A 24099-nucleotide genomic window follows, 5' to 3' on the forward strand; every position below is an offset into this window, starting at 1 on the left:
TGGTGGAAAGTGTGAGCCCTCCAAAAAACCACAAAATACCTACTAGATTAGAGGAGTGGACCTAAGGGTAGTGCAGAAGGTTGCAGACCTGGGGAACCAGGTATGATTCCCACTACTGCCTAACTGTCAACAGTGGGTTGAGATCCCGGGGAACCAGGTTCATTTCTCTCTGCAGTCCGTGTAACCCTGGGCAAGTCACTTAGGACTCCATTGCCCCAGGTATAACATACTACTTAGATTGTGAGCCCGTTAAGAACAGAACCTGTAATGATATTGTAAACCACTTAGGGCTAGGTAGCATATAAATACTTAATAAAATAAATATACCTACATATAGGTTACACTTGCAAGTTTAAGAGCTATCGTAGTGATGTCCACAGTAGTGCCTTCTAGGTTACCCCACTGTTCTGCTGGGATGTCTGTGTGGCCAGTCCTACTAAGAATGGCTGGCCCCTGATATATCCCAATGACATATTTTTATGCGTTTTTCCCTAGGATGTTTAGTTATTTATTTATTTATTTGGGGGGGGGGGGGGGGGAAATGGTACCAAAAGATAAATGCTCTGAGCACAAACATGTGTAAAACCCAGCAATTTTCAAACAAAAAGATATATATTTTTCTAGTTTAAAAATTGCTATGGTTTACCATTGATTTTTGGAAGTTTTCAGCAAACGTCCTAAATCAGACTTAAACGTAATATCAAAAATGCCCCTCTTACTGTATCTGCATGAGCTACCATAATAATATAGTAAATGATGATGCCAGATAAAGACCTGCATGATCCAACTAGTCTACTCAATAAGGTGATTAGAGTTGTTCTTGCTACTCCATGCAGGTTGCACCCCTCTAGGCCTTAATTTAGGATTGTACCTGTTGCTTTGTGCAGTTTATACCTCTCTATGCCCTGATTGAAGTGTGAAGGTCATTTAAGTTTTGCTTCAATTGATGCTCTTTCTGTATAGGGATCCTCTGAGTTTATCCCACACGTTTTAAAAATTCTGTCACTGTTTTTGACCATCACATCCCTGGGAAGGCATTCCAGGCATTCTCCACCTTCTCCATAGACAGGTATTTCCTGATATTACCCCTAAGTCTACCCTGCAACCTCAATTCATGTCCTCTAGTTCTACCACTGCCCTGTTTCTAAAACAAAATTGTTTGTACATTAAAACCTGTCACCTACAGGGGCGTAGCTCCGTGGGGCCATGGGCCCCCATAGATTTGGCCCTGTCCCCCCCCCCCCCGCTGCCAACCCTTTCAACCCCCTCTTCCTACCACCACCAACCCTCCCTCTGCTGTCGGGTACCTTTGCTGGCGGGGGTTAGGAACCCCCCCCCCCCAGCAAAGGTACCTGATGGTGGGGGAGGGGTGGTGGTGGTGGGAAGGGGGTTGAAAGGGTTGATGCCGGGGGGGTCAAAGGTGGTGGTGGCGGCAGGTGGGGGTCAGAAATGGTGGCGGGGGGTCAGTGGTGCCGGAGGGGCTAAAATGTGCCCCTCACCTCGGGCTCTGGACCCCCCCCCTCTCGCCAAAATCTGGCTATGCCCTTGGTCACCTACCACAGAAAGTCCAAGAAAACAGTTGCCTGTTTAATTGAAAACCAGAGAACATTATTCAGAAATGCAATGTACACAGAACCAAATATGAAAATGTATGTGGATTGCCTAGGTGGGGAAATCAAGTAGGCACCTTTTTAGGGACTATTTTTTTGAACACATATACTCCTGGATTCTACATAGCGTGCCTAGAGATCCGCACCAAAATCTAGGTGTATTCTATAACAATGCGAGTAAATTAATTGGCTTAACAAGCTAATCAGCGTTGATAACAGCTCTTAACAAGCAATAATGAGCAATAATTGGCAATAATTAGAATTTACATGCACAAATTGCTAAGGGTATTCTGTAAAGAACTGCACCTAAATTCTAATGCACACAGTTCAAAAGGGGCATGGCTGTGGGGAAATGGACATTTCATTTGTGTTCCAGAATTTACCACGTGCAGTTATAGAATGGACCCAGTGCGTTTAATCTACGTGCAGGGATTTAGGCCACATTTTCATTGGCCTAAATGGACACTCATAGTTTTAGGCACTAGGATGTTTGCCTAAGTGTATTCTATATACCGCGCCTAAATCTAGGCATCACTTTTAGACTACACTTTGGCGGAAATCTTTACCGCTTAGATTTTTTAGGCACCATGTATAGAATCTGGCCCATAGGCCATGGATTAAATGAATCTATATACATGTTCACCTGTTCATGTATACAAGTACATGCATTAAGTAGGCCTGTACATGCATATTTTACAAACAATGCATGTACTTCACAACTCTGCCCACACTTCCAAAACTACACCCAAAACACACCTGCCCTATACCCTAGCTCATGTGTATCCCAAAGCTACATTTTCCAAGTAATTTGTTGTGGATGGCTATAATCAAGAATAACCTTTTTTGTATTCATTTATGGCTTGTGTCAGGGCATGGGATGGGGGTGCAACCAGTGGCCTACCAAGGATCAGAGGTCCCCGGAAGGAGTCCAGAGGGCCCCCCAAACTGAGCCATCAGGGCCCTTTAAATTGTGCCTTTTGGTAGAATTGTGGAAAATAATTACAACTCTTGGGATGTGGGTTTTGTTTTTTTGTTTTGTTTTTGCAAAAACAGGCCCATAAAGCTATTTTGTATGCTCATTTTTGTAGAACCCCCATTAATAAGCTGTTTCACTTGAATTTTTTATCATATAAACATTCATGCAGAGCAAACTTTGAGCAAGAGATTATTACAAAAACTATTTTTGCAAAGGACATTTTGCTTGAAAAATAGCACAACATGCCTGAAATTTGTCATTTATGCATGTTTTTAGATGTTTTGCATTATTTGCATTCAAAGCACACTTTTGTGAAGTCACTTCACAGTTTAGTATATAAGGGTCTTTGTGATAGATTAGTACTTATATGGACTGAAAGAGCTGAAACAGCAACAGGATCTAGGTTGGTCACGTTACCAGATTTCCTCATATATAGTATTTTCATGTATAAAACTAGAAAATAAATTTAATGCAGTGAGTTGAATGAGCTAAGTAAATCAAATTAAATAAATGCTGAATGGATTTGTTTTTATCTGCCTTGTGCAAAGGCTAACTCTTACACTTTAATTCTGATATGGTTTATATGTCATTTACCTTGGCCTCAATTCAACAAAATCCCTCAACTGTGTAAATGGCAACATATCTGGAGGTATTTGTCATACATTATTTTTTCTCATGTTGCAAGATAGATCTAACCTTGTTTGGACTGAGATCCAAACTTTTTGAACTAGCCTACATTTGCTCAGCTGGCCTCAACTTGGAATTTCAGGAAGGATTTTCAAGATCTAAGGAGCTCTCTCATTTTACATAAGAAAATAAGAGTTACCATACTGTGTAAAATCAATGAGCCATCTAGCCCAGTATCCTGTTTTTAACAGTTGCCAATTCAGGTTACAAATACCTTGCAGATTCTCAAAAGGTTGCAAGATTCCATTGTACCTACACCTAGGGGTGAGTGCATTCCCTGGATCTACCTTCATAACAGTTTATGGACTTTTCTTCCATAACTTCATAACTACATTACATACTTTTACCACATTCTTTAACAAGTTCCAGAGCTTAACTATGAAAATATATTTTCTCCTGTACATTTTAAATGTACTCCCATGTAACTTCATAGCATGTACCCTATTGTTTGTACTTTTTGATGGAGAAACTAACTTGCCAGTCTCACACATACAAAGGTTAACACTGGCTGCAAATACAGGGGTCCTTTTACGAAGCTGTGGAAAAAGGAGGCCTGCACTGGCATTGGCTTGCGCGCTGAGGCCCCCTTTTACCACAGCGGGTAAAAGGCAGGTTTCCCTTATCTTAAAGAAATGGCTATGCGGCAAGTGAACCACTTGCTGCGCAGCCATTTCAGGGGGAAGCACTTACCACCACCGCCACCCAAGCTGATTCAGTCAATGGACACTCGGTTCTATATCTATGCGGATGACATGCAACTACTCATACCCACTGAACCTGACTTATCTACAACCCCGAATAAAATGACTACCTGTCTAACATCAATTCAAGAATGGGTTAAAAACAACAAACTTTGCATGAACCCAAGTAAAACTGAGCTTCTATGGGTCCCTAACACAAGTGGGGACATACCTGAAATCAAAATTTCTTTTGGAGAAATATCAACTCCCCCTCAAATTACAAGTTCTTTAAAAAATTAGAAAACAAAGTCAAGCATCTATTGCTAAAGAATATGGTGTCAATCCCAGTCAAATGTCACGTATCTTGAAGCAGAAAGACCAGCTTCTGGAAGACTGACAAAACAATACAAATCCACACCAGAAACGAAAACGGGCGGAAGCTGAGGAGGTAGAAGATGCTCTTCTTCGGTGGTTTTCTCAAGTCAGGAGCAGACAGTTTCCTGTCAGTGGTCCACTGCTTATGGAGAAAGCTAATCAGCTGGCTGAAAGTCTTGGACTAACTGAATTCAAAGCCACTGTTGGATGGCTGGAAAGATGGAAGGAGAGGAACAACATAAAATTCAAGAAACAGCATGGTGAAAAACAAGACACTGATGACTTTGGTGCTGAAAATTGGGTTGATTCAGTTCTTCCTACCATCTTGAATGAGTTTGCACCTCGTGACATTTTCAATGCTAACAAAAACGGTTTCTAATGGTGAGCGATTCCTGATGGAATACTTGCATTCAAACAAGCCGAAACTACAGGAAGTAAAATGTCAAAGGACCAACTGACAATCCTCCTTTGCTACAATATGGATGGGAGTGAGAAGTTGGAACCACTCATCATTGGAAAGAGCAAACAGCCCCATTGCTTCAAGAATGTTAAGTGACTTCCTGTGTCATATGAGGCTAATGCAAATTCATGGATGACTGGGGAAATTTGGAAGCTGTAGCTAAAGAAGTTAGACACTAGAATGCGGGCACAAAAGCATCAGATTTTGTTGCTTTGTGATAATTATGCTGCACACAGTGATGATGTCAGGCTTTCTAATGTCAAGGTGGTCTGCCTGCCACCAAACACTACCTCTCTGATCCAACCTCTGGATCAGGGCATAATAGCCAATTTCAAACAACATTATTGGGCTCTTGTGCTACGTCGTCTGATGAGTGTTATGGTTGACCAGACTGGCAAGGATAAACATGCTGTTGAACTGCCTCGTAATCTATCACTGTTGGATTCCCTACATATGCAGAAAGAAGCCTGGAATTATGTTACACAGGCAACCACTGTAAACTGCTACAAGCGGGCAAGCTTTGTTAAGGATGTGGAGAGGAACGAAACAGATGCAGCTGTTGCAAACGTCAGATGAACAGGCTATTGACATCCCAGCCGGTGTTACTGAAGAGGAGTTTCATCACTATGTAGCTGTTGATTACGATCTACAAACAGCTGACCACAGCACTGATGTCCAGATATGCGCCTACACGCAGGCAACGGCTGATGATGAAACAGATGATGAAATGAGCAGCGAGGTACATGCTGACAAAATTCAACCTCCTGTCACTTTTGCAAGAGCACTGGAGAGTCTCAACACCGTGTGGGCCTATCTGGAGGCCTCTGGATGTCTATGGTATGACAGTTTTTACCGTCTGCCAGACATAGTCTATGGAACTCACAGACACAAGAGTGTACAGAGGACTATGACTGATTACTTCAAATAAGCCTAATGTCAGTTAACGGAGACTGTATAACATCAGTTAACGGAGACTGTATACTGTACGTATAATAAACAGTACTGTACATATGTTTATCAGATGTCAAGCTTCTTTGGGTCACAATAGTTAAGTGCACGCTCCGGTTAACTGCATGTATTTCTTTGGTCCGAGACCCTTGCACTTAAGCGGATTGCACTGTATATAGGTTACAGATTACTAATAATAGAGCTGCAATTTCATTTTTAATTTCTTCTAAGTACTCTGGGATGTAGATCATCCAGTCCAGGTGATTTGCTTCTCTTTAGCTTGTCAATTAGGCCTATTATATCATAACAATTCACTGAGATTTGTTTTGATTCCTCTGTATTGTTAACTTTAAATATTATTTCTGGAATAAGTAGCTCCCTATATACTGAAGAGAATGGGGAAAAGCAATTAACAAAATACCACCCAACCAAAATGTACAAAGTAAGAAATAAAAAAGGTTATAGTACTAAAGAAAGTTTTACAAAATATCAAAACACTAAATAAGAGCTACAAAAAGGAGGAAAAACCATGTGCTCAAATCGCACACCACCAAGCTACAAAGTATGTGTTATTAAAAAAATGACTCAGAAAGAAAATATTTATATAATGCTCAAAAAATTGTTCATGACATCAATCAAGAAAAAGAAAATCAACTTATCTTCATTGGATGATTGTCGATTTTCAAAAATTACTTCACACTGGAACATCCAATCCAAGATTCTTCAGTCCAGCACTGTATTTCATCAGGGAGTGCTTCAAACTATTTTCCACAAAGATTCCAAAAAGTCTAACCATTCTCAAACTTTTAAACAGTATAAGCACTCTGGTTTTCACTGTGCTCTGTAGGCAGCTACACATGGTGCCTTGTTATAAAAATACTCTCCATAAGACAATGACTTCAAACAACATCATAAAATAACAAGCAAGACTTGAAAGGCTGCCATTAAAAAAATGTTTTGGTTAGCTTCCAAATCTTAAAATATCAGTTTCAAAATAAAGCATGGCAGCACTGTATTACATAAGGCCTACTTGCCCACAACAGATAGAGTACACCAACATGCCTTCATTTTACATGTCTCCCTGGGGAGTCAGGAGGGGGATAGAGCAAAGGTCATGTCTGATCATGAATGCCTCGTGAAATAACAGAAGGGGCTTGATTTTGGTTCACCAAATAAGGTGCAATGTACTCTCAGTAACCACACCCAGCATACAAGGACATTCTATACCGTTTATAAAGTGATCAGGGAGGAAGAAGATAATGCCAGATATAGGAAATTACAAAAATCCATGAGGTCTTAATCACTGAATGAAGAACCAAGTAAAGTACAACCACAGAGATGAGGGGTTAAAATAGGCATAATAGCCGAATGCCTTATGGGCTCATTTTAGAAACAGAAGGGCGCCCATCTTTTGACGCAAATCAGGAGTTGGGCGTCCTTCTCCCAGGGTCGCCCAAATTGGCATAATCGAAAGTCGATTTTGGGCGCCCTCAACTGCTTTCCGTCGCGGGGACAACCAAAGTTCATGGGGATGTGTCGGAAACATAGCGAAGGCGGGACTGGGGAGTGCTTAACACATGGGCGTCCTCGACCGATAATGGAAAAAAGAAGGATGTCCCTGACAAACACTTGGCTGACTTTACTTGGTCCTTGGTCCTCGAAAAATGTGCCCTAAATGACCAGATGACCACCGGAGGGAATCGAGGATGACCTCCCCCTACTCCCCCTGTGGTCACTAACCGCCTCCCACCCTAAAAAAATGTTAAATATTTTTCCAGCATCTATGCCAGCCTCAAATATCATACCCAGCTCCATGACAACAGTATGCAGGTCCCTGGAGCAGTTTTAGTGGGTGCAATGCACTTCAGGCAGGCGGACCCGGCCCATCCCCCACCTGTTACACTGTGGTGGTAAACGTGAGCCCTCCAAAACCAACCGAAACCCACTTTACCCCATCTAGGTGTCCCCTTCATCCGTAAGGACTATGGTAGTGGTTGTACAGTTGTGGGGAGTGGGTTTGGGGGGGGGTTGGGGGGCTCAGCATACAAAGTAAGGGAGCTATGCACCTGGGAGCTTTTTCTGAAGGTCCACTGCAGTGCCCCCTAGGGTGCTCGTTTGGTTCCTGGCATGTGAGGGGGACCAGTGCACTACAAATGCTGGCTCCTTCTACCGACCAAATGCTTGGATTTGGTCGTTTTGAGATGGTCGTCCTCAGGTTCCATTATCGCTGAAAACGTGATGACCATCTCTAGGATGGATCAGTCTCTAAGGTCGACCTAATGTGGAGATTTGGGCGTCCCCGACCAGATTCGAAACAAAAGATGGCCGCCCATCTTGTTTTCGATAATACGGGTCTCCCCTCCCCTTCACGGGACATCCTGCAGGGATGCCCTCAGGAAAACCTGTGGAACCCCGTATCAAATTAGCCCTCCACGTGTACCATCAGCTCTCTATACCCCTTTCTAGTCCTGCCACCTCTAGACCCTACCCCATTAAACACAAACGACTGAGGGCCAGCCCAAACACTTCAACCTCCCTATGATCCAGGGAGCAATGCCAATGACAATCCCACACTCACTCCTGCTCCGTGATTCCCTGAAGCTAAATGGCTGCCATTAGCTGCCAGAGGTAGCCTTGTAATACTATTATTAGGGTCAGGCTGCCAAATAAGATCTCCTTCTGCAGGGCTAGGATTAGACCTTTAGTTTCTGCTCACAGCTGGAAGCAGACTCCTGGTTCAAGCAGTGGCACAAGAGGTGCAACTGCCCCTGCAAACTGCTGTAAGGGAACCCAGTCACCAGAACTAGCTCACCTGTAAAGGCCCCAGGCGGAGAAGGCAGGAAAAGAAGCAGATCAGCCTCCCTCCAATGCTACATCCTCTCTTGTTCCGTCATGCTTGGCAGGCAGTGAGAGTTAAAGGGCCTGCTGAGCCACTGCTGCTGCCAGTGGCGTAGCCAAGGGTGGGCCCGGGTGGGCTCAGGCCCACCCCTTTGGTCTCAGGCCCACCCGGTAGCAGCACACCTATGACGTGGCTGACAGGGATCCCCAAGCCCCACCAGCCGAAAACTCCCAACAACTGTCTCTCCTGCATACCTTGTAAATAGCAGATCATTGCCTGCAGCGAGAAGCAATTGATACATACTGTTCCCACTGGCCCCACAGCCTTCCCTCTGATGTATTACCAATTATGCGGAAACAGGATGTTGCCTCATAGGGAAGGCTGTGGGGCCAACATGAGCAGTGTGTATTAGTTGCTGCTTGCTGCTGGTGAAAATCTGCTATTTAAAAGGTATGCAGGGGAGGGGGGATGTTTGAGAGACCATACGGCATGCAGGCGAGAGAGAGTGGGACCAAATCACTTGTGGGACAGGGCGGAGTTCTTCTGCCCACCCATCTTTGGCCCAGGCCCACCCAAAATTGGGTGTCTGGCTACACCCCTGGCTGCTGCCCCTGCCTCCAGTGGTTGATTTGTTCTTGTGAGTATTATCAGCCAAGCAGCTATGGGTAGTAGATTCAGCAGGGATTCTTTCTACTTCTGGACTACAACTGCGCAGGAGGTAAAAGCAAGGGGCAAGTGGAGAGACTATTATATGGAACTTCTGGGTAGGGGGGGCGAGAGTGGTAAAAGCACTGAGTGGATGGCATAGAGATAAAAGCACTGGGCTGGGAAGGGGATAGGACCAAAACATAGGTATAAAGAAGAATGAGGGCACTTTGGGAGAGAAGAGATGAGAGTACAGGGTGGATAAAGAGGAGTGAGATATGAGCCCACCATGTAGGGAGCATGTGGGTTGAGAGCACTGAGCAACGGTAGAGAGGAAGGCATGACAGGACTCCTTTCCCAACTTCACACCCAGTGTCCTTTTAGTAAAAAGGGCCACATTCACCTGACTAAGCAATCAGCTTAAAAATGTGTTCAAAGTAAAATCTTTATGTCACGTGAAAGCTTGCAAAAGATTTGGATTTATTGTATTATTTGCCACAATTTAATGGAAACATTTTTGCTCAAAGGAGAGGAAACTGAAAAATTTCTCTATCTCACAGCATTTTGGCAATTTAGAAGAAAAAAAAAGGGTTTTTGTCGGTGCCATTTTGACTTCCAGTGCTAATATTTTAATTAATTACTAATTCAGGGCTCCTTTTGCAAAGCCATGGTACTGATTCCTGTGCAGCAAATGCAACAAAGCCCATTCGATTCCTATGGGCTTCGTTGCATTTGCCGCGGTTGGAATCAGTACCGCAGTTTTGTAAAATGAGCCCTTAGTGGGTATGATTTGTCCTTTAAGTAAAAAAAATTTTCATCAGTTACTGACAACTGCTAGGCTGCTAGGCACTTTTGCAAAGAGTTCATGTGCATAACAGATTGTACAATATATTTAAAGTTCTACCAAGCAACAATCATGCGTAAGTAGCCAGAAATAAACTGAGAATGTTACCTTGCTGAATAAACATATTTTAAATTCTTAAAATGTGCTTTTGGCACCGACAATAAATCACCACCTCCTTAGAGGAATTTTTGTAGGTGTGCAGAAACATCTAAGCCACATATTTATGCCAATAAAGCAGCATTCTTGCAATGGTAGAATTCTGCCAGACCTGCTAAATACACTTGAGCTTTTGCAAGGAATAAATAGTTCTGACTGTGACAGAATGTGCTATCAAGAATCAGGCACTGCACTAGGAGTCCAGGCAGGCACATACAAGAGTCCATTGAGCAGGAGGAGGGGGGGGGGGGGGAATTCTATAAGTGGCTGCATCTTTTAAGGCACCTTGATGCCATGCGGTGAGAGCATCTAGGCACCTAGAGGCCATTATAGATATTAGTGTAATGTAACCCAACATCAGTGTGCCTTACATTTTACAGGCCTGCAGTTACACCAGGCATAACTGTTCCCTCTAAGCTGGGTGGTTGTCCTCCTACTATATTGCTACTAGTAGGGGAAGGTACTTCAATGTTTTGTTTTCAATTTCTAGGGACAGGCATGTTCCCTGGAGTCTATAGAACTTGATGTCCCTCACTATTGAAAATGGGATAGTGAAACAGCACCCCTCACTGGCAGGACTATAGATCAGGGGCGTAGCCAGACAACAGATTTTGGGTGGGCCTAGGCAAGAAAAGGGCGGGCACCAAGTGTTCTCTCCCCACCACCACCAAAAATATATCTCAGCTGGCAGGAAAATGCTTCTTTCCACCTTGGCAGTCTGCAGCAGGCAGGGGCTGAAAACTGAGCATGCACAGGTGCCACTGCTATAGATGGAGGACTCCTGCTCAGCTTAGAGAGAACAGTGCCAGGCATAGATCTAGAGTAAATGCAAGCATCTAAATGCGGCAAGGGGGCACATAAGTGTTCTGTAAGTTACATGCATATGTGGCAGCACTGCCCATGCTTCTCCTGTGCTCCACCTGTATGAATGTCCTCCTTGCATTTATGTGCAATCCCCCAGATTCTATATATGGCATTCAAAATGGGATGTGCAAATTTGGGCACACACCCAATTTGAAAGTACAAATTGAATAATAATCGACAGCAGCAGTAATTGGGTGCTAACAATTTTTGGCGCTGACAACAATTTGGATTTACAATCGTATAAAGATGTGTGCGTAACTCTTTTAGCATGCAACAGAAAAGGGGGAGTGGTCATGGGACGGTATGGGCAGGTTGTGCGTGCAGTACTATAGAATTTTGGGGATCTGTGCCTAATTTATGTGCAAGGATTTACACCAGGTTTCAGTCGGTGTGAAGCCTCACGCCAAAAGTTGGGTGCAGATCCCGGAGCTATATGCCATTCTCTAAACAGCACCAAACTCAGAACGCCATTTATAGAATAGCACTCAGCACACATTTTTTTAGGTGCCCAAATTTTACTAAATCTTTTCCTGTGCCACTTAAATGCACACCTCACAGAATTGTGCTTAGTCACTTTGCTGCTACGTCCATGTGAAAGTGTATACTGGTATTCTGTACATTTCCACATGCAAATCGTGCATAAATGTGAGTGACCAGTTATAAAACAGCCCATTGGAGATTGAAAATTCATGAACTATTGTTAAGCCAAGCTTATCAAGCCCCTAAATTTTGGCAGGAATTCTCATTGGAAAAACGAAATTCAAAAGCGCCAAACCCCTACGAGAAAAACTGCACTGGCTCCCAATCAAAGAACGCATCATGTTCAAAATCTGCACCCTGGTTCACAAAATCATTTACAGAGAAGCCCCGGGATACATGACAGACCTCATAGACCTACCAACCAGAAAAACATCAAGATCAACATGAACATACCTAAATCTCCCATCACCCAAGCTGCAAAGGACTCAAATACAAATCAACCTATGCATCCAGCTTCTCTTATATAAGCACTCAACTATGGAACACATTACCAAAAGCCGTGAAAACAACATATAACCACCTGAAATTCTGGAAATTACTAAAAACTAACTTGTTCAAAAAGGCATACCCTAACGATCCAACTTAAATGCCTTAAACCAGCAACACAACAAAACCAAAGCTCATACTGGACATACTGGACATGACTTAACTCTTCTTCCTACAATTCCCCAATGTGTACGTAACACATGAACTTTACTTTACCACAACCTCACTTTGTATTTGTTATAACCGGTATTGGCGATCGCCTCTACGGTACTATGTAAGCCACATTGAGCCTTCAAATAGGTGGGAAAATGTGGGATACAAATGTAACAAATAAATAAATAAATTATGTTTTACTCAATCTGACTCCTATGTTTTATTTAGGAGGAATCTTAAAATGTATATTTTCAATAAGTTTGTTGTGTCTAATATTTAGAGTTATTTGAAGTTTTTTTTATGATTTGAGTGTTGCAATTTCTGGGAGGTTGTCCTGGTTTCTTAGTGTATATTGTGAAACAGGGCCGGTCTTAGCAAGTGTGGGGCCCTGTGCAGACCAATTTGGTGGGGCCCCATCCTAGCCCCGCCCTGCCCTAGCCCCGCCCTGCTCCACCCCACTGATTATTACATTTTTAGAACATTTTTATTTATGAAATTTCAAATAAAGACAAATGAAGCTAAATTTGTACAGAAAAACTGATTGAAATAATAAGCACAATGCTATCATGAAACCCCCCCTCCCCAGAAATTATTCAGTTCTAGTCCACTACAATTAGTAGTTCCAATTCTCATAACCCCGGGGGGTCAGAGGTGCGGACACACAATCTCTCCACTGCAAAACACTATACACAAACTTGTGCAAAAACACACCCATAACCTTACCAAACCATAACAGCACTAATTCCAAGGACAGGACGAGCTACAACCTTATGCGTGGAAAGGCAGAATTGTAATTACACCAGGCTCTAAAACACCATTACACTACCTCGTGAAAAAAAACAAAACAAAAAGGGCTGCAAATACTACACGCTAGCAGGATACTGCACCTTGATCACACATGAAAAACACATGACACAACAGATATGAAGGCAAAATACTGAACTGGAAAGTTACCTCAAGAAGTCAGACTCAGCATGCAGCAATACTAGAAAAATTGAAACTTACATGCAAAATATCACAGATGCACATTTCCAAAAGCTGACATATTCCAATTAATAAATTCTGAATAAAATACTTTTTTTCTACCTTTGTTGTCTGATCATTTAGTTTTTCTATTCACTTTGGTCCCAGTGTCTTCTGTTTTATGCAGTGTCTTCTTTCCATTTGATATTTTTTCTCTCACCATGTCCACCATCCTCCTGTGTCCTGTCTACCATCTGTAACCCTGTCCCTATCCTTTCTCCAGTTTCAGCATCTGCCTTCAAAGTGTTCCGATCCAGCCCTTAAATTCAGCAATTTCCCCTCCATCCATGTGCATCTACTTTCCTCCCTTCCCCTACATCTATGTCCAGCATTTCTCCTCTCTCCCTTCCCCTCCATCCATGTGCATCTCCTTCCTTTGTCTTTCCTTCCCTCCATTCCATATCCAGCAATTCTCCTCTCTCCCCTGCCCTCCCCTTCTCTCCCTGGGCCCTGCCCTCCCATCCATGTGCAGCAATTTTCCTCTCTCCCTGGGCCCTGCCCTCCCATCCATGTGCAGCAATTTTCCTCTTTCCCTGGGCCCTGCCCTCCCATCCCATCCATGTCCATCGATGCTCCTCTCTCCCCTTCCCTCCTCCATCTATCCAGATCCAGCAATTCTCCTCCCTCCCCTCCATGTCCAGCAATTTTCCTCTCTCCCTGGGCCCTGCCCTCCCATCCATGTCCATCAATCAATGCTCTCCTCTCTCCCCATCCCTCCCGCTCCCATGTCCACCTGCCCGCCCTCTTCTCTTCAAATCTTCAAGTATTTAAATTTACCTCCATTGCAGGCTGCTTGGCAGCATCAGTGAAAACGCTGTCTGACGTCCCACCAGCCTTCCCTTCGCTTGTTCGTTGCCTCAGTGCCCCGCCTTCTTCTGACGTTATTTCCTTGGGGGCGGGACACTGAGAGGGAACGAACGAGTGAAGGGAAGGCTGGTGGGATGTCAGAAGGCGTTTTCACTGATGCTGCTAAGCTGCTTGCAACGGAGGAAAATTTAAATACTGCCAGAGCGCCGGGAATCGGGAGCGAAGGAGGCAGACTGAGGCGCGCCGCGCGGGGCCCCCTTAAGCGCGAGGCCCTATGCGGCCACCTCGGTCGCTTCGGCCTAAGACTGGCCCTGTTGTGAACCACTTAGAACTTTGCAGTTATAGCACTATACAAATACCACTGTTATGTTATGTTGTATGACCTTGTACAAATCATTTTCAACCCCATTTTAGGAAGAACATAGAAGTCAGAATTAAGAAGTCCAAGTCAGGGCATCTCAAGTTTCACCAGTATTTTACAACAGAATCTGCTGATGTAGAGACTGTTCTAAAATATAGGAGAAAGGGATCTTTATGCACCACGTGTGGGTGGCATAAACATCTATTTTAGGAAAAAAATATGTTGAAAATGTCCACATGCTGAAAATCACACATCAACTTGTTTGTGCTAGATAAATGTGCATTTTCCCAGTGCTGTCAGAGAGACTGGTATCCCTTGCTAGTTTGGCTTTTGGGGGGACATAAACAACTGGGAGCTTAAAGAGACAACCTCTCCTAACCCCTGCAGTGCAGTGCTGCTCAATAAAAGCAGTTAGCCAAAACTTAAACGTGCTTGGCAGCAGGTGTATCTTCCAATGTCAATCTTTTAGGACATACCTCCAGATTCTATATATGGTGCCCAACATTTTGGGGGGGGGAGGCAATATTTGGGCACCGATCAAAGATGTGCCAATAATTGGGTGCTAATTGGCACTAATAGGCACCAATTTGGAAACGGGAACACATTTTGCTACATGATATTGTATAACAAAATGCACTCAAATCCTATAGCGCACAACCCAAAAGGGGGCATGGCCATAGGAGGTGCATGAGCGGGTTGGGGCGTTCCCAACATTTACATGCAGTGTTATAGAATACCAGGGATGTGCACCCAAATTGGATATGGGGAAGTACACCTGATTTCAGCAGGCATAATTCCTAGAGCCCAAATTGGGCATCGAAGTTGGCACTCAATGCTATCATGTAATGAGCAGGGGCGGACTGACCATTCTGGCCCAAGGTCTCAGAAGCTCTAGGGGGCCCAGAGGCTTTGCCTGGATGTCCACCACACACTACAGCCCTCCCCAGTCCTACCTTTAAAGGCGCGCCGCTGGTGATCTATTGGCTTCTGTGAGGAGGAGCATGTTCTTTCCTGCCCATTGTGCTGCTGCTATTCTCCGTGCCTGGCACTCTGTACTTTAAAAATGGTGGCTGAGACTCCCTGCAGAGGTTTTGCGAGACTGTTGAGACCCGTGAGACTACCACGGGAAATCTCGGCCACCATTTTGAAAACATGGCAGCACGGCAGGCAGGGAAATAGCGGCAGTGCTGCAAGCAGGAAAGAACATGCTCTCCCCCCCCCGCAGAGACCACTAGACCACCAGGGCCCTCCAGGTGGGCCCAGGGCAGCAGGGTCATCGGAAGCAGCGGTAGGGGGGCAGCAGTGCAGTGGTAGGGGGGTGTCAGGCAGCGGCTGGGTCGGGGGGCCCGGAGCACCCTCAGTGCCTAGGGGCCCAGATCACTCTCAGTCTGCCCCTGATAATGGGTGTTCATCTTTGAGTGCCCATTGTAGAATAGCATTGAGGGCCGATTTTTTTCAGGGCCAATTTTTGAGTGTCATTTGCCGAATCTAGCCCATAAAGCGTTAATTCCTTTCTGAAATGAATAAACATCTATTAACTTGCCACTCCCTTGTTCCACCCAAAAACACATACAGATCATGCCCCCTTGCCATTTGTACATATTTGTAAAATAGGGACTTAGATGTTTATGTAAAATAGACTTTTAAGTGCCAGTTTATGCATGTCTCAAACACAAATAGCCCTTCTAAAAGAATTGCCTTTATCTACTTGTTCAATGGGCTCAATTTACTTAGGAGCCTTTTACAAAGGTGCGTAGGCACCTACGCGTGTAAAACGTGCATCAAATTGGAACTACCACTCAGCAACCATGTGCCCCGAGCGCGGTAATTCCATTTTTTATGTGCACCCAAAACATGCATTAGAAAATATTTTCTACCGTGTGGCGCTTACCTGGTGGTAATAGGCAGTTTATGCGCACTGGCCGCTTACCACCAGTTAGTGTGTGAGACCTTACCGCTGTCAATGGGTGGCGGTAAGTTCTCAGCCCGAAAATGGACACGACCTGGTTTTAATTTTGCCACATGTCCATTTTCCAGTACAAAAAAATATGCATTTCTTTCCAGGTGTACTGAGCAAATAGACCTATGTACATCCAAAACATGCACCTACACCAGTGTAGGCCACTTTTAGGTGACCTTAGTAAAAGAGCCCCTTAATTTCAAAACAATATGACTGTACACAAAAAACAAAAATTCTCGCACATTTTTAAAGCACTTGCTGCTGTTTAGCTTCATTTAGTAGAGTGAAAGAGAGCTGTTGGTGTATAAAAATGCCATTATTCCTTTTTCACTTGCGCAGACACTAAAAATTCTAAACAGAATAGTAAAATACTTCATAATTTATTTTGAACCAAAAATGAGTTTGAGAAAAATTAAAATTTAACGCAGAAAAGTGTATGTTCAACATTTACCTCTTATGTGCTACTAAGTTAGTTTGCACACTCACAAAAACAATAAAACATTCATAACATCACAGTTTGGACTGAATTGTCAGTTGTTCTTGTCATTGATGTTGCATTTCATGTGACTGCAAGGCAGGTCTTGAAATGCACCTTCCCATCAGCACTGAGATGCAATTCTGTTCAAGGGGATGCACGCCCATATGGCAAATCTGACACCACACAGTTACATTTTCTGGAGCTGAGCAGATGTCAGAGTTCTCCAGATCAAACGCTATAATAAGGGCTCTTAAATTATGTTTATTCTTTTAAAATGTTTATACTTTTAAACTGTCTGCCTTGTGATTATTGCCCATTTCCCTTCTCTCCAAAGAAACATCTTTGGGAATATGACTATTGTCCATATATACAACATGCTATGAAATAGAGGCAGATTCCAGCAAACAAAGATCAGTCAGAGAGAAGCAGGAATTATACAAAATAGTCCAAGGCAGTACGACATTCAAAGGTGTTTATTGTCAATCTAAGAGGTCACCCAACGCAGCTGCATTTTGGCCTCTGCCTGCATTCATTGGTGACAGTCCCATCTCGATTTATAAGAAGATTTTATTGTATCCCTGATGCAGGCAGCAGCTGAAATGTGGCTGTGTTGTATGGTCTTTCAGATCAATAATAAACACCTTTGCACACCATATGCCTTAGACTGTTTGTATAATTTCAGCTTTTCTGTGACTCATATGTACAATATTTATTTAATTATTTATTTAGGATTTTGCTACTACTACTACTATTTAGCATTTCTATAGCCCTACAATGTGTACGCAGCGCTGCACAAACATAGAAGAAAGACAGTCCCTGCTCAAAGAGCTTACAATTTAATAGACAAAAAATAAAGTAAGCATATCAAATCAATTAATGTAACATTATGTAAAGAAGAAACTCCAAATTTTGGCGCATTCCTTTCTAAAAGTAGGAGAGGATCACAGGGCGTGGCTGCTGACTGGTGACACCCTATATTCAGGGGCTGGTGTTAGTGGTGGAGTGCAAACAGAGCAATTGTCCTGGGCCCCCAAGATTGTATGAAGCTAAAGGAAATGCATCTTCCTGGTGAGCTTTGGAGCCCCTTCTCAAGCTTCTGCCCTGGGCCCCAGGTGTTTAATATCGGCGCTGCCTGTATGAGTGAGGTAAACTTCTCTGTAAATAAGCAGCCTTCAGCTCTGTAAGAAAGATGGACTTTTAGAACCAAAACTTTGCAGTCCCTGAGGCTTGTATACAAACTTTCCCCTTCTGCGCTGAAAAACGGGGCCTGTCCCTGTTCCTCTGGACTATGTGGCCACCCAAACAATTTGATTTGCTGAACCTTTTCAGTAGTAGCACAAGGTGAGTTACACTGGGTATATGGCCAGCAAACCACAAGAAGACTCGCCATTAGCATTGTCTCAATACCTGTCATATTGCATATGTGGAGTACCTTGGTATAAGAAACATTTGGAACTCTTTGCCAGAGGATGTAGTAACAGTGGTTAGCGTATCTGGGTTTAAAAAAGGTTTGGACACGTTCCTGGAGGAAAAGTCCATAGTCTGCTATTAAGACAGACATGGGGAAGCTACTGCTTGCCCAGGATTGGTAGCATGGAATGTTAATGATAATTGGGTTTCTGCCAGGTACTTGTGACCTGGCTTGGCCACTGTTGGAAACAGGATACTGGGCTAGATGGACAATTGTTCTCATCCAGTATGGTTATTCCGTAAGTACTACCTCAAGCATCCAAATTCAAATATAGAAACACAAAAATAAAAAAATAAGGATTAAAAAATGGTATCCTATTGAGAGGATGTGACTGCAACTTTGTCTTGTTTCTAATTTTCAGTGAACTTTCTGTTTTGGGTTTTGCTTTTATTCTTGCATAGGCAATGAGGGTTGCTGGAACATGCAAAAAGTAATGGGATAAATTCAAGAAAGGGTGCCAAAATGTAGGCACAAAAAATTGAGCGCTTAGCAAGTGTTCTATTAAAGCAAAGTTGGGAGCTGCACGTAGCTGCTGAGTCTCGAGGTATTTGGCCACGTGCAATGGTAGAGCTTGCAGGTCCCTCTGAGACTCAGCAGCTCCATGATGCCATAATAGAATACTAGTGTAAATCAGTATTTGAGTATTTATGCCATGTCAAAAGCTGGTGTAAATGCTCACGCCTAAATATTGTCAGTTGCACATGGGTGCGGGCATGTAAATTAACAAGTACATTTCAATTAATGCCAATAAGCACCGATTATTAATTGCTAATTGGTTCATTAGTCAACTAAAGTGCACACACAAATTGGCAATGCATGTAATTTTTAAAGCATCATTTATAGAATCCAGGGGTTTATGGCTAGAAATTTCATGTATGATGGAGAAGAGTATAGGGATGTGAGGACTGTCTGAGAGCTGAAGGTGGCTGGGTCTTTCCAGACTACATAGGCCTTCCTCAATCCATAGATATGAACACAAGAAAGAAAGAAAAAAATCTTTCTGGCTTACATAGCCCCTTGCCTCTTTTGCAATCAACCCATTCCCCACCCTGCAGCAATCATTCTGTGCCTTCAGGGTCTGCTAGAGCTTAGCTTAGTGATATTGTATTTAGTCCTAAAACAAATAAATTTTCACTGCCTGTCCAAGAAAAGTCCCAGGAAATCTCTTACCAAGTTTAGTTATTTCCACAAAAATAAAGTCCAAAGAGCTTTTCCTAAATAAGGTTCAAAGGCAGTTCAAAAGTAATCTCAAAAAAACTTCCAAAAGCAGTCCTGGCAGCTTTCCTTTCTCTGTCTTCTTCCTAGAGAAACACCAATTGCCAGGGCTGATGCAGCACTGCCCTCCATAGTAGTTTTGCTCACTATTGAGACTACCAGCTGCTGCATCAAACATTCACTGTTCTCAAAATTCTTTATATGCTAAGTTGCATACCTTGGACACTATCCTCCATTCCTTATTCACAGAAGTCTATGGGTAATTGAAATTTCCTGTTATTATTGTGTTCTAAGTTTGTTACCCTTAACTTTAAAAGGTGTATCTAGATATCTCTGCATGCCTTAAGATGTGGAGCCTCATTTGCTTCTGGCTCCATAAGAAGTATGGCATTCTCTTCAGCTTCCCTTAGCTGAAACTCCCAGTGGCGTTCCTAGGGGGGCGGTGGGTGCGGTCAGCCCCGGGTGCACGCCGCTGGGGGGGTGCCACGCGCCTGTCGGCGCCGCTTGTTCCGTGCTCCCTCTTCCTAGATAACCTGGAAAAAGGCCTGCCCCCTTTCCCTGACATCTCTCCACCCCAGCTGACCTGACCCTGCCTTTGCTGTTTCTGAGAGTTAGGGTCTCTCTGCCAATTCTGGTCTCCCCTTTCTGGGTTTAAACCTGTCTGTTGCTGGTCTGTAAATAGAGTGAACATCCATGACTTCTCCTCATCAATTCCTATGAATTATCCTAGGATGGTAATCATGGGAGATTTTAATCTGCACATTGAATCCCCAGATACTACCACAGCTGCCTTTCTGGACACAATGACAGCACTAGGATTCCCACAGGTGATCAATTCTCCAACCCGCAAAAAGGGTCACATACTAGATTTGGTATTCTATAAAGGGGTTGATATCCAAGAATTCTGGGATAGCAGTATTGAAATAACACCCCTAACATGGTCAGACTATTTTCTAATTATATTTTCCCTAAGTGACCACCTGAAACAAATGACATCTCCCAGAGTTTGGAAGGAGATCAGAGACAAAAAAAAATAGCTGACAGTTGAGAATTTCCTAGAAGCCATGAACTATCCATATGTGGATGAAAAGACAACTACAGTGTCAGAACAGGTTGACGTTTGGAATACACACTTAGCCAAGACGTTAGAGAAAATGGCACCACTAAAAAAGGTCTTATGCCCCACTCACAAATGCTCACCTTGGTTTTCTCCAGAACTTCGAATCCTTAAACGCAAAGGACGAAAACTGGAAAGGAGATGGCTTCGCCTGGATGAAGACCGCTTAAACTGTAGGAAGCATACAACAAAGTATCATCGAGCCTTAACAGCAACCAAAAAACCGATATTTCTCTCAGTGCATTGCACAGGCTGCCAATTCAACCAAGCGCCTGTTCAGTATAGTAAACAGCCTACTGTAACCCCCACAACAGAACCAGCCTGCCCAGTCACAATTGAACTGCAATGATTTTGCTGCATACTTTGCCAACAAAATTAAAAGTCTCCACCAGGATTTATAGGCAATCCCACTTAGTCTTCAATCAGTTAACTAGGAATGCACAAATCCACCCCCCTCCTGACACAGACATATGGGACACTTTTAACCCAATAACAGAAGAGAGCCTTGAGAAAATCCTAAGATACCTTCGACCAATGACGTGTTCCCTTGACCCCTGCCCATCAAAGATAGTGCAGGAGGCAAATATGGGCCTCATAGAAGGTGCCACTAAAATTGTAAACTCTTTCTAATGAGTAACTACCATCAGAATTAAAAAGAGCAGTGGTTCTTCCTTTGCTAAAGAAGAACAAACTTGACCATGACAAACTTGAAATTTACTGGACAGTATCCAACATCCCATTTCCAGAGAAACTTACAGAACAAACAGTCTGTGTTCAACTCAGTGATTGGCTAGAAGAGAGAAACTGGCTAGATCCATGTCAATCTGGATTTAGACTCTGTTATTGAACAGAAATGGTCCTTGTATCCCTACTAGATGATCTTCACAGAAACCGAGATAGGGGATTTGCCTCAGTGTTCATACTGCTAGATTTTTCAGCAGCTTTTGACACTATGGATCATGATATCATGCTAGCATGACTGGCAGAAACAGGTATCAATGGAACAGTACTTGCATGGCTCGGATCCTATCAATCAGACAGGCAAAAATCCATAATGTTTGGCAGTACCTCATCGCCACCAAGAGCACTGACCTTTGGGGTACCACAAGGATCGATACTGTGGCCCATTCTGTTCAATATCTACCTCAAGTCGTTAGCCAAGCTTTTTCGGTCAATGGACACTTAGTTCTACATTTACACTGATGATGTGCAGCTACTCATACCCATTAAACCTAACTTACCTACAGCCCTGAATAAAGTGATTACTTGTCTAAAATCAATTCAAGAATGGGCTAAGCACAACAAACTTTGCCTGAACCCAAGTAACCGAGCTTCTCTGAGTTCCTAACACAACGTGTACCTGATATCAAAATCTATTTTGGGAAGTATGAATTCCCCTCAAATCACAAGTCAGGAACTTTGGAATACAGTTAGATTCAACACATCCAAGCAACCTTCAAGAGCTGCTTCTACTATTTACGACAACTATGCTTTCTATCTCCTTACATCGAGAAGGAAAATCTTATCCCAGTTGTGCATGTCATGATAACATCAAGATTGGATTACTCTAATGCACTCTACAATGGTCTGACTACATGTGGTCTGCACCAGCTCCAATTGATTCAGAATGTTGCAGCAAGACTAATAGAAGGTTGCAAGCGACGTGACCATATCATACTAGTTTTGCAAAAACTTAATTGGCTACCATTACAATACAGGACTAAATTTAATACTCTATATCTAATCTTCAAGGCCCTTAAAGGAAAGGGCCCTGAGTACTTGATGAACAGGATGACCCTCTATACACCTCCAAGGACTCCCAAGGAGTATCCCTAACCACACCCACACCAAAAGACATTACACGATGTGATACCTGCAAGTGAGCCTTCTCCGGAGTAGCCCCCACACTCTGGAATGCACTCCCTGAAAGGCTCCGCTTAACACAAGACTATCTCTACTTCAGGAAGCAGGTGAAAGCTTGGCTCTTCAACCAGGCCTTTAATGGAAGAAGTAACTAAGTCTCACACATAAGGAGTGACACAGGCTGCACATACTACGGCAGGGCATGTTTATCCACTCCTACCCTAGCTGAGATAACATATAATCATCTCTCTGACCTCATGTGCAACTTTCTTTAAATTAGTCACCTTATTTTCTAACTCGTCTTACTCTCTTACCTATCTATGTGTTCCATTTTTGCTTATACTCTACTCTGTCTATTAAAATGTTCTATTACTTATTGTATTGACATTGTAAGTAGCAGTGGTGTACCAAGGGGGGGCGGTGGGGGCGGTCCACCCCGGGTGCACGCCGCTGGGGGGGTGCCGCGCGCCTGTCGGCTCTTTGTTTTCATGCTCCCTCTGCCCTGGAACAGGTTACTTCCTTTTCCTTGGCAGAGAGAGCATGAAAACGAAGAGCCGGCAGGCGCGTGGCACCCCCCCCCCCCCCCAGCGGCGTACACCCGGGGTGGTCTTTCGCCAGGGGATCGGGGGTTCTTTCGCCATGGGGGGTGTCATGCTGTTCCAGGGGGGGCGCTGCACATCGGCGATCCGCCCCAGGTGTCAGCCCCCCTAGGAACGCCACTGGTAAGTAGTATACTATTGTCATACTTTGTATTGTTATTTGAATATTTTTGCTGCTGTAATTGTCTATTCTTATGTTTGATTTATTCTTACTGTACACCACCTTGAGTGAATTCTTTCAAAAAAGTAAATAAATCCTAATAAATAATATATATCAGGCACCTGGAGAACATGAAGAGAGAAACAATGAAATACTAACAGAATCAGGAAGGATAACAACCTTGATAACAAAATAATAAGAAGAAATGTCAATTACTCTAATATCAATTGGGTAAATATCCAATTAAGATATGCTAGGGATGTAGTTTCTAGATGCTGTTTATATGAGTGCTTCATAGAGCAGCTGATGCTAGAACTAATGAGAAGACAAACTACTTTAGATCTAGTTCTTTCTAGAATTGGGAACTTGTGCAAGGAGTAATTGTGAGTGGGCTGCTTGGCAATAGTGATCATAATGTAATCAAATTTGTCATAAATCAACGGAAAGAGAACTAAGGAAATCTACTGTCAAAACATTTAATTTTAAAAAGGAGACTATAATAAAATGAAGCAATTAGAAAAGGAGTGGTTGTCAGAGTCAAAGGTCTGCATGAGGCATGGATTTAAAAATAATCCTAATATTATTTTTAAATATATTTTAAATATATTTTTAAAGCCCAGGTCAAATATTTTCCCTTCAGCAATAAAGGAATCTGGAGGGAGAGCAAACAACTGCAAGAGGGTTTGAATAGTGAACTGAAAAAGGTAGTTAAAACCTAAAGTACATCTTAAAAAATGCAAATGAGAACCAAATGAGGAAATAGAGATGAATAGAAGAACTGG

At 43.2% G+C, this 24099-nt stretch overlaps 1 protein-coding gene across 1 annotated transcript in view; it reads right to left on the reverse strand.

Annotated features, from left to right (window-relative positions):
- The window catches only part of SLC6A2 (solute carrier family 6 member 2), a 210871-nt gene that overhangs the window by 150135 nt on the left and 36637 nt on the right, over positions 1–24099 (reverse strand). The gene's annotated exons all lie outside the window — the stretch shown is intronic.

This window comes from Microcaecilia unicolor, chromosome 5 (genome assembly GCF_901765095.1).
Source record: "Microcaecilia unicolor chromosome 5, aMicUni1.1, whole genome shotgun sequence".
NCBI lineage: Eukaryota > Metazoa > Chordata > Amphibia > Gymnophiona > Siphonopidae > Microcaecilia > Microcaecilia unicolor.